Here is a 12,179-nt window from a genome sequence, read left to right as displayed (position 1 = left end):
GCTGTGGCAACAAGAGCAGGTCAGAGGCTGGATATTCTGCGTCGAGTAACTCACCTCCTGACACCCCAAAGCCGTCCCACCATCTGCAAGGCGCAAGTCAGGATTGTAATAGAATACTCATGTGATGGTCATCTACATGAAATGTTAACTCTGTATCTCAAGATTCTGCCTGACCTGCTGAGGATGTCCGGCATTTCCTGTTTTATTTCAGTTTGGCAACATCGGCAGTATTTTCATTTTGAATAAAGGAGCTTTCGCAAATTTGCGCATGCGACGAGGTGGCCGAGTGGTTAAGGCGATGGACTGTTCATCTATTGTGCTCTGCACGCGTGGGTTCGAGTTTCATCCTCGTCGACGTTTTGTTTAATCTTGTTTCTTTCATTCAGTCCATCCAGAAGGTCGGCAAACGGCAGAAGGAAGTTTTTGCATTGTTTGCTGAAATCAGAAGGTATTGAGATTGCAAGGTCGCGAAAAATAAAAGTGGACAGTGAAGTCGTTGTAAAACGAGTAAATCTTGTAGTCAACGTAAGAGAAATTTATGTACCATAATTATGATTTATGTCCGGATCATTCCGTGTCTCTATCGGTGTAAAAGGGATGTGCTGTCAGTCACGGATCATTCCGTGTCTGTGTCAGTTTAAAAGGGATGTGCTGTCAGTTCCGGAATTTTTCCGTGTCTGTGTCGGTTTAAAAGGGATGTGCTGTAAGTCTTGGATCATTCCGTGTCTGTGTCTGTTTAAAAGGGATGTGCTGTCATTCCCGGTTCATTCCGTGTCGATTTCACCCGATTTTCTTGATACCTTTTTCCTTCTGAACTGAAATGACGATCCTCTCTGGAGAAGAAGGTTCACCGCCTGCTGTTGACATCAAGTTCATTCTGCTGGGCTTCCATCCCAATCTCCGCACTCTATCCCCCATTCAGTCCCACCCCGCCTGGACATTATAATCTGCGATATTCATAAGGGAATGGAGAAGCCGAATATCATGGTTATAATTTTCTTGGCTCCACAACACTAAATATTATCAATTCCAACGATTCAGAAGGTAATCACAGAATCATATCATCTTACAGCATAGAAGGAGGCCATTCGGCCATCGTACCTGTGCCGGCTATTTTTCGAAGACCTGTCCAAATTAGACCCACACCCCAGATTTTCCCCATCACCCTGCAAATTAGTCCTCCTCAAGTACATGTCCAATTGCCTTTTGAATGATCCTGTGGAATCTGCTTCCACCACCCTTTCAGGAAGTGCGTTCCTGATCTTAACAAACCGTCTGTGTGAAAAAAAATCTCTTCAATTCCTCTCTGGTTATTTTGCCAATTATTTTAAATCTATGATCTTTGGTTACCGACCCAGTTGCCAGAGGAAACAATTTCTCCCTACTTGCTATTTCAAAACCCCTCATTATTTTGAATACCTCTCTTTGGTCTCCCGTTAGCCATCTCTGCGGTAAGGAGAACAATCCCAGCTTCTCCTATCTCTCCACATAACTGAAGTCCCTCATCCCTGGTATCATCCAGGTCAACCTGCTCTGAATCCCCTTCAATCCTTTTTCATCCTTCGTATAGTATGGTGCCCAGAAGTGTACAATATATTCCAGCTGAGGCCTAACCAGTGACTTTTAAAGGTTTTGTGTGACTTCCTTGTATTTAAATTCAATGCCCCCATTTACAAAGCCAAATATCCCATACGCTTTTTAGCTACCTTATCAACTTGCCCTGTTTTGTGAATATGCTCCCCCAGGTCCCTCTGCTCTTGCAACCCCCCATAAATTGTTCCATTTAGATTATACTGCCTCTTCTTGTTCTTCTTCCAATAGTGCATGACTTCACACTGATCGGCGTTAAATCTGTCACGTGACTGCCCATTTCACCAGTCTGTCCATGTTCTCCTGAAGTCTGCTACTATCTTCCTCACTATGCTCCAAGTTGCCAAGTTTTGTATCATCCGCAAATTTCGAAACTGTACTCCCTATTCCTACATCCAAGTCATGTATATATAACAAGAAAAGCAATAGTCCTCATACCGACCCCTGGGTGATCCCACTGCATATTTCTCTCCAGTCAGAAAAACGTCCGTTCACCATGACTCTCTGCCTCCTATCCTTTAGCTAATTACGTGCTTCTAGTTTTCGAATAAGTCTGTTATGTGTTAATTTCTAAAATGTGTCCTCAAAATAACTGTAACCCCGTAATTTTATTCTTAAGCAATAAGAATACAGATATTAAGACCGAATGATAGATTGGGTTCATTCCCATTACCCGAAGGTGACGGGACCCGAGGAGATGAAATCCCATCTGGGCTTATATTTTCTGAAAACGGAGACGGAAAAATAGCAAAGATCATCCTGTCGAAATACAATAAATGGACTGAAGATTCTACAGTCTGGAAACCTGGGCGTTCCAGAAACCCGTCTGGCCGTTCAAAGAAGCTGGATAAGTCCATCAGGGGGAAAGGCAGAGAGGGAAGAAACGCAGACAGAGATATCGAGATGCATGCAAAGAAAAATAGTATAAATCTCCAAATTCTGTGATTGAGCAGATTTTAAGGTGCAGCTTGAAGGCAATTCTTGAAATTTTTGAGGTGGACAAACCGGAACTCTGCCAGTCTGCATGTTCCAGACATGTATCCAACGTTACACGTGCAGTCTGCAGCCGTGGTGTGCATTGGTGGCTCAGTGTGAAACCCTTGCCTGCCGGCGGTAAACCATGAGTTTGTTTCCAGGACAATGCAGCATCCTTTACCTTTTGTATTCTGCACCCATGAGATCGCCTGAATTGGGATAAATTCATGTGACGGCTTCAATCTGTCCAACTTCTTGAAAGATTATCTTCATTTCGTCTCCGTGTGTTGCGTGGACAAACCCATTGCATTCTGTCCTCTGGTGCTCAAACATGTTCTGCTGGAGATAAGTCAAACCTGCCTTCTGCACCGCTGAAAAGATGTGAGAAGCCAATTGGTGATTTTTGACTACAAATGGGGACACAACGGGGCTTATCCTGGAATTGAACCAATGAAACTCCCTGAGCGAGAATCAGACCCAAAGACCAACTGGCAACAGAGCCGTGCAACCACTGTAAAATTTCGCTGCCACGCAGCCGATCCGCCATCCTTTCAGAAGGCTCTGTCGATAGAATCCCGCTTTCTTGTACAATGTCAAGTTCTGCACTAATTATATCACATCAAAAATATCAAATTTGTTTTGAATGTACGACTTGTATTATTAAGTAACACTTTACAGAATGAATTACTCTGAAACGACATTGTCGTCTGTCTCGGCATCGTCATAGTTTACACTCCACCATAAGTACACTTTACTCAAATTGCTGCTTTCATTCACTATGAGAGCGAAGATCCATGAATGTGGAGACATTAGCGACCAATTTATCAGCTGGGTTGCACCTTTCCTTTTCCTACTGTCTCAGTCTTTTTTTTCCTTTCACATTCTCTGCTATTGTTGCTGGTGAGATCAGCTGTCGCCGTTCAAGGAAGCCTGAGAAGTCCATCGGGACAAAACAGAGAGACAAGAGACAGAGACAGGGAGAGAGAAAGAGATGCAGACAAAGAAAATAAAGAGTAAAAATGTCAGGTTTTGCAAACTAGCAGAATTTAAGTTCCTGATTGGGAGAGATTCCTTCTCGGGTCTTGAAATCTTGCAAGAGAAGATCTGACACTAATTAAAAGCACCGGCGACGCTGTCGAATCTCTCATTCTGGGAGAGAGATAAATGCGGTCAATTAACTCCAATTAATCTATTTCAGCACTGAAGTGATCTTGAAACAGTTGCTCTGCGAGCAGAATTCAAACCTGGGCAGGAAAACCTCAATTGAATTTTGAGTCCAACGCTTTAAACACTCGGCCACCGCAGCTGCAAACGGCATGTTCGTTCAGATAGGATTCCAAATGGACACATGCCGCTATTAAGAACGCGCGCATTGGTTGTGCAGGGGTCGAATTCTCACCTCTTATGCGGGAGACTTTGGTTCGATTTCCGGCCAATGCAGAATCATTATCACCAATGAGGAGCTGAGGAATATAAGTATGCCATTTCGCCCCTCGAGCCTGTTCCGCAATTCAAACAGATCATGGCTGATATGTGACCGAACTCCAGATAATCGCTTTAGCCCCGTATCGCTTAATAACTTCAGTTAACAAAAATCGATCAATCTCAGGTATAAAATTAACAATTCAGTTCGCATCAACTGCCGTTTGCGGAAGAGAGTTCCAAACTTCTACCTCCCTTTGCTTGCAGAGGTGTTTCCCAACTTCACTCCTGAAAGTCCTGACCCTAATGTTTAGGCGATGTCCCCTAGTCCTAGACACCCCAACCGGCGGAAGTAGTTTTTCTCTATCTACTCCATCAGTTCCCCTTAATATTTCGAAAAGTTCGATCAAATCAGCTCTTAATCTACTAAATTCGAGGTAAACCCGAGTTTATGAAATCTCTCCGCGTAATTTAACCCTTGGGGTCCAGGTAACATTCCAGTCAACCGAAGCTGCACTCGCTCCACAGCCAATATATCCTTCCTGAGGTGCGTTGCCCAGAACTGAATACAGTACTTCAGGTGTGGTACAAGCAGGGCTTTGTATAGCTGTATCATAATCCCTATCCCCTTGTATTCTCGTCCTCTAGATATAAAGACCAACATTCCATTAACATTATTGATTATTTTTTGTACCTGTCAATGACATTTTAATGATGTATGCAGATGGACACATCAGTCTTTTTGGACCTCCACTGTTTCGAGCTTTTCACCATTTACAAAGTATTCTGATCGATCCGTTTTGGTCCAAAGTGGATGACCTCACACTTGACTAAATTGATATCGATTTGCCACAATTTTACCCATTCATTTATTATATTAATACCTCTCTGTAATTTTATGCTTTCATCTGCACTGCTAAAAATGCTGCCCATCTTGGTGTCATCGGCAAACTTGGATATGTGACTTTCTATCCCGTCATCTAATATCCGCCTGAATTGGAAAAAAATCCAAATTTAGCTTCAAACTCCTCATCATTTTGAGACATTTTATTTCCTTCACGTGTGTTGCGCCGACGATAATCCGGCATTGAGTCCACTGGAGCTCAAACATCCTCTGGATCGAATTCAGTTCCACCAACAGCAACACTGAAAACATGTCAGAAGCTAATTGGTGACTTTTCACTAAAATGAGGGCTCGTCCGGGATTTGAACCCGGGACCTCTCGCATATCACTCAATGAAACACCCTAACCGAGAATCATACCCCTAGACCAACGAGCCGCTGTTACTTCAGCTCTGCAGCCAGTGTAAAAGTTCGTTGCCTCCCACAGCCGATCGGCCATCCTTTCAGACCAGGTCTGTGCATCCAATCTCGTTTTCTGCTCCGGTGTCCAGCAATATCAAGTTGCACACCAAATATTTCCAATCACCAATATTAGTCTCCCTTTATCAAATTGGTTTCGAGTGTACGACTTGAGTTATCAAGGGAGACGTTTCAGAATTATTTGCTGTTAAACTACATTGCTTGGGAGGATACTGAGAGGTGTGTCGATTTGCGGCACGCTCTGTTCCCTTTGCATCGCCTCATGCACATTGAGTTGAATCATAGAAAGGTTGCAGCACGGAAAGAGGACATTCGGCCCATCGAGTCCGTGCTAGCGCTCTGCAAGAGCAATCCAGCTAGAAACATTCCCCCGCCTTTCCCCGAAGCCCTGCATTTTTTTTCCTTTCAAGTACTTATCCAGTTCCCCTTTGATGGCCATGATTGAATCTGCCTCCATCACAACCTCGGGCAGCGCATTCCAGTTCCGAGCCTCTCCCTGTGTGAAGACATTTTTCCTCATGTCGCCTTTGGTTATTTTGCCAATCACCTGAAACCGATGTCCTCTGGTTCTTGACCCTTCCGCCAATGGGAACAGTTTCTCTCCATCTTCCATGCCTGGATCCTTCATGATTTTGAATACCTCTATGAAATCTCAACAAAACCGTCTCTGTTCCAATGAGAACAACCCCAGATTCTCCAGTCTATCCACGGATCCCTGCAATTATGCTGGTAATTTTTTTCTGCACCCCCTCCAAGGCCTTCACATCTTTCCTGAAGTGCGGTGTCCCGAACCGGACACAATACTTCAGTTGTGTTCGAACCAGTGTGTTACAATGTTTCATCCTGACTTCTATACTTTTGCACTCTATGCATCTATTTATAAAGCCCAGGACCCCGAATGCTTTTTAACCGCTTTCTCAACCTGCCCTGCCACATTCAACTATTTGTACACATGAACCTCTCTTTGTTCCTGTACCGCTTTCACATTTGTGCCCTGGAGTTTATATTGCCTCTCCTCGTTCTTCCAACCGAAATGTATCACTTCGCATTTTTCTGCGTTAAATTTCATCTGCCACGTCTCCGCCCATGCCAGCAGCCTGTCTATGTCCTTTGAAGTCTATCACTGTCCTTAACACTGTTTACTACCCTTCCAAGGTTTGTTTCATCTGCACATTTTGAAATTGTGCCCTGTGCACTCTGGTCCAACTCATTAATATATATCAAGAAACAGTGGTCCGAGCACTGATCCCTGGGGAACACCACTGTACAACTCTCTCCAGTTCGAAAAACAACTGTTCACCAGTAATCTCTGTTTCCTGCTCTTAGTCAATTCTGCATTCATGTTGTTACTGCCCCCTTTATTCCATGTGCCGCAATTTTGATGATAAGCCTACCATGCGGCACTTTATCAAACACCTTTTGAAAGTCCATATACACCACATCAACTGAATTGCCCTCATCTATCCGCTCTGTTACCTCATCAAAACACTCTTACAGGTTAGTGAACCACGATTTGCCTTTAACAAATCCGTGCTGGCTTTCCCTAATCAGTCCACCCTCGTCCAAGTGACTGTTAATTCTGTCCCGGATTATCGTTTCTAAAAGTTTCCCCAACACTGAGGTGAAACTGTCTGGCCTATAATTGCTGGGTTTATCCGTACACAGTTTTTTGAACAAGGGTGTAACCTCTGCAATTCTCCAGTCCTCTGGCACCACCCACATATCTAAGTATGTTGGTAGATTATGGCCAGTACCTCCGCAATTTCCACCCTTACATCCCTCAGCAAACCAGCATGCCTCCCATCCGGATCTGATGGTTTATCTACTTTAAGTCCAGCCAGCCGTTCAAGTGCCTCTTCTTTTTCAATTTTTAGACCATCCAGTATCTCAACTATAACTTCCTTTGCTGAGACTCTGGCAGCATCTTCTTGGTAAAGATAGATGCAAAGTACTCATCTGGTACCTTGGCCATCCCCTCTGCCTCCATGAGTAGATCTCCTTTATCGTGCCTAATCGGCCTCACCCCTCCCCTTACCACCCGTTGACTGTTTACATGCCTGTAGAAGACTTTTGGATTCCCTTTAATGTTGGCCGTCAGTCTATAGTCATATTTCTCTTTGCCTCTCATTTCATTTTTGACTTCACCTCTGAATTCCCGAAATTCGGACTGGTGAATGAGCGCATAAAAAAGTTAGCATTTCTTTCAGCCGGAAACAGAATGTTACCTGTTGATCAATGGCGATTTGAACAAGTATTCGTCTTTTTTACAGAGTTTAATGAGTCTTGTGAAATTAATACAGTGAACTAATACAGTAAAGTTGAATTCCTGATCGGGAACCGCCTCAGACAGCGCATTACAGCCCATCCCTGGGAAACAAGATACGATCGAAACGTTGACAACACATCGCAGGTCCCGCTACAAAGACAAAGCTTGCCAGCTGTTCCGAAATTTGGAGCGTGGACAGGGAGTTAAACGCTGGACCTTCAGCTCACTACTCACTTTAAAAGTCTGATACTCTACCGACTGAGCTACCCAGGCTCGATACTAGTTAAGCTCCCATCGGACATATTCATGGGAGGTCTCTGAATTATCCCTGCAGCCGTCGAGCAAGGGTGAGGTCCGTTTGATAAAATTCTCAGTGACGTGTTGAGGAGAATCCTTGTTCCTGTTGAACATGATGTAAGAAACATGGACAGTGAACTCGTGAGTTCACAATTCTTCTTGTTTGTGCCAAATGTCTTGTCATTCGTTAGCACCAATTAAAATAACACTTTGCCCAGCGGCTCAAAAGCTGAACTTGTCCCACACGGGAGTTGGAAAAGGCCTCACGACTTTTCAACGTATTAACATCTGTGAGCTGAATAATTTCTCCCGTTGCACAGTGACACGAGGCAGAATATTTCCCTTCCAAATTTACCCCACACGAAACTTCCAACCGATGAATATCGGCTTAACGAAAAGAAGAATTGTTTGTTTGGTTCTTTAGATTTAATGATCTCGTACCGGCCCCTTTGACATATGAGCTGCCGCGAAAAGCCCCCTCTCTCCCTTTGAACAAGTAAACTGGCACCTCCTATTGCAAGACGGTAGGCCAGAGGAACTCAAGAGCCCACATGGGGACACGAAGAAGTAGATGCGTTATGGAACGTACCAGTTGTACCTTGAACTCCAGTCAAAATGTTCGGAGTAAAAGTTTTGATTGTTTTAGAAGACGCTCGAACTCACAACCTGGTCATTTCAGGAGCCCATACTGCTATAAATAAGTAACGCATGGTTAACAATTGTACAATACGAGAGCAGCGAACAACCGACAGCATCAGCGCTCCTGCCAAACAGCTTCATTTTCCATCTCTCAGTTATCACTTGGAGATGTTTCTCAAACAGAAGCTTCCAATCAAGATGCACTTCGTTAAATAACAATTCCTAAATCAAGAGAGTTTTGGTCGATCATGACTACATTTCCTTACCTGTTCCTTTTAATCACATGGGATGGTGACCATCAGGTCCTTGAGATTTGTGTATCTTTCGCCTAATTATTTTCTCCATCGACATCATTTTACTTATACTGAATCCCCTTGATTTATTAACAGTTTTCCTCGTGTCTCTGGTATGTTAGCCTCATCCATTTCTGTGACGACCGATGCAAATTCAAAATTTAGCAACTCTGCAATTTCCTGATTTTCAATTACAATATCACCTCCATCTGTCTTCAAGCGGCCCACATTACACTAAACCTCCCTTCTTTCTCTTAATATACTTGTAAAAACCTTGAGAGTTGTCCTCATTTTCCCGCACAAGTTTTTCTCCTTTTCCCTTTTTGCTCCTCTTACGATTTTTTAGTTTCAACACCACAATAAACAACACTTCGCTGTAAAGTTCGGCTCAATAGTTCTCCAATGTCAGAGCGAGAATTGTCTGAAGCCCTAATTTGTTTAATGTAACAAATACAATCACACATAATCATCCGTGTATCAACGCACTGATGGATACACAAAGATAAACACAGCGAGAAATCCAGTCAGTGTCGGAATGCACAGGGAAACGGACAAGCGAAATGGACAGAGATAAAACGGCCTGAACCCCCAACAGTGAAGTGTCGCTGATAGATATTAATGAGAGGAGGTGGAGACAAAGTGGCATCAATTGGCGCTGTAGCTTAGTTGGTTAAAGCGTCTGTTCAGTAAACAGAAGATCCTGGGTTCAACTCCCAGCAGTGCCTTGTGTAGCTTGTTATTTTACCTAATTTGTGGAATTGAGCGACAAAATAACACTGTGGTATTTGTTCAGGAGGAAACGGATACCAGAATGACTGTTCAAAAACGCCCTTTCGTTGCACAGACAGACCTCTCATGGAATGTGTCTGTAACATGTTAATTTAAAGGCACGTTCTTGGGGTCGTGGTATCATTCACGATTTGAGGTTCAAACCCGGAAGTAGTCCTAATTTGGACCTGGACTTGTGATCTTGACCTGCGTTGGAAACTTTTGCAAAGAGGGAAAGGAAGTCCCCAAATCACTCCACCTGAATCGCCAGGCCCGGATGAAATATATCACAGGCTGTTAACAGAAGCAAGGAAGGAAATAGTGGAGGCTCTGACCATCATTTTCCAATCCTCCCTGGCTGCAGGTGTGATGCCGGAGGATTGGAGGACTGCTGAAGTTGTACCGTTGTTTAAAAAGGGAGAAAGGGATCGATCGAATTATTGCAGGCCAGTCAGCCTAACCTCGATATTGAGCACAATTCTGGGGGAAAGTATTAATCTTCTTATAGAAAGGCACGGATTAATGAAGGACAGTCAGCATGGATTTGTTCAGGGAAGGTCGTTTGAATTGAATTTTTTGAGGAGGTATCAAGGAAGGTCGATGAGGGTAGTGCGTTTTTTGTTGTCGACACAGATTTTCGCGAGGCTTTTGACAAAGTCCTACATGGCAGATTGGTCAAAAATATAAAAGCCCATTGGACCCAAGGGAAATTGGCAAGTTGATCCAAAATTGACTGAGTGGCAGGAAGCAAAGGGTAATGGTCGTCGGGTGATTTTGTGACTGCAAGGCTGTCTCGAGTGGGGTTCCGCAGGGCTCCATACTAGGTCGCTGCTTTTCGTAGCACAGTTCATTGATTTGGATATAAATATACGGGGTATTATTAACAAATTTGCAGAAGATACAAAAATTGGTCGTGTGGTTGATGGGGAGGAGGGAAGCTGTGGACTGCAGTAAGAGATCAGTGGACTGGACAGGTGGATAGAATAGTGGCAAATGTAATTCAATCTGGAGAATGAGGTAATGTATTTAGGGAGGGCAAACAAGGCAAGGGAATACACAATAAATATTGAAACTAATTTGCATTTACACGCCCATTTTGCGTGATGTCTTCCTGTATTTTTCGCATTTTTCCTTTGTGTTAACTACAGCTCCCAATTATATGCTGTCTGTCAATTTTGAAATTGCATTTCCGATTCCTGTGACCAAATCATTAATGTAAATTGTGAACAACAGTGGTCCCATCACCGATAAATTGTGAACAACAGTTGTCCCAACACAGATAAATTGTCAACAACAATCGTCCCGGCACAGATAAATTAGAGTCATAGAGTCATAGAAGTTTACAACATGGAAAAAGGCCCTTCGGCCCAACATGTCCATGTCGCCCAGTTTATACCACTAAGCTAGTCCCAGTTGCCTGCATTTGGCCCATATCCCTCTATCCCCATCTTACCCATGTAACTGTCCAAATGCTTTTTAAAAGACAAAATTGTACCCGCCTCTAGCAGCTCGTTCCAGACACTCACCACCCTTTGATTGAAAAAATTGCCCCTCTGGACACTTTTGTATCTCTCCCCTCTCACCTTCAATCAATGCCCCATCGTTTGGGACTCCCCGACCTTTGGGAAATAATAGATGACATAAGGCACTGCGGGGAGTTGAATCGAGGACCTCTTATTTACGAGATAGATGCTTTAACCAACTTAGCCACAGCGCCCATTGCTCAATTGTCAACAACAATCGTCCCAGCACCGATAAATTGTGAACAACAGTGGTACCAGCACCGATAAATTGTGAACAACAATGGTCCCAGCACCGACAAATTGTGAACAACAGTGGTGCCAGCACAGATAAATTGTGAACAATAGTGGTCCCAGCACCGATAAATTGTGAACAACAGTGGCCCCAGCACCGATGAATTGTGAACAACAGTGGTCCCAGCACCGATAAATTGTGATCAACACTGGTCCCAGCACCGATAAATTGCGAACAACAGTGGTCCCAGGACTTCAGACCTTGAACTTCATTTGAAACTTTTGCATAAAAGGAAATGAAGTCCCCAAATCGCCCCACGTGGCTCTCAAACGCATTGGGAAGAAGTTCAATGCAAACAATCAGGACTTTAAAAGCAACTCAACGACCTGCACTTTCTTTGAATAAGTTTTGTTAGCGATGATATTTGACCGTGAAATCGCTCTCGACTTTCATCTGGCTGAAGCAGAGTGTGGCCGCTTTGTATCTGCGAGCATGTCGGTGACGTGTTTAGCTTTGACACTGATCGCTTCCAATTTGTAAAATTTCACCAAGCGTCAGCGAAATGAAACCGAGAATCGAATTGTCCCTGTAAGTGATGAATTGAAGGGATTGGTGCTCCAAGCAGATCTGGAAAATGAACAGTGCGGTCGCTCAGGCGTTCTAAATCCACCCTCCATCCACTCACCAATCATATTAACTGAGCTTTACTCTGGTCCATTGTCACAGCGCTGAAATCCAGTATTTCTCCGGCATCTTTTTCTTCATAGTTGCTACTTTAAGAGTGAAGACCGGCTTGTTGGATTTTCACTCCTACAAGCTTCAACCATTCATTTTGGACTGACTGTAGACAG

At 43.7% G+C, this 12,179-nt stretch overlaps 2 non-coding genes across 2 annotated transcripts; both read left to right on the top strand.

Moving 5' to 3' along the window:
• Positions 1–272: 272 nt before the first annotated feature.
• trnan-guu (transfer RNA asparagine (anticodon GUU)) lies at positions 273–354 on the top strand. Its single transcript has one exon. It is a non-coding gene; the product is annotated as a tRNA-Asn (tRNA).
• Positions 355–9,456: 9,102 nt separating this feature from the next.
• On the top strand, positions 9,457–9,530 carry trnat-agu (transfer RNA threonine (anticodon AGU)). The gene has a single exon. It is a non-coding gene; the product is annotated as a tRNA-Thr (tRNA).
• Positions 9,531–12,179: the final 2,649 nt, after the last annotated feature.

The sequence above is a fragment of the Heptranchias perlo genome, chromosome 20 (genome assembly GCF_035084215.1).
Source record: "Heptranchias perlo isolate sHepPer1 chromosome 20, sHepPer1.hap1, whole genome shotgun sequence".
In the NCBI taxonomy this organism is placed as follows: Eukaryota; Metazoa; Chordata; class Chondrichthyes; order Hexanchiformes; family Hexanchidae; genus Heptranchias; species Heptranchias perlo.
This window is presented reverse-complemented; position numbering and strand designations above follow the sequence as displayed.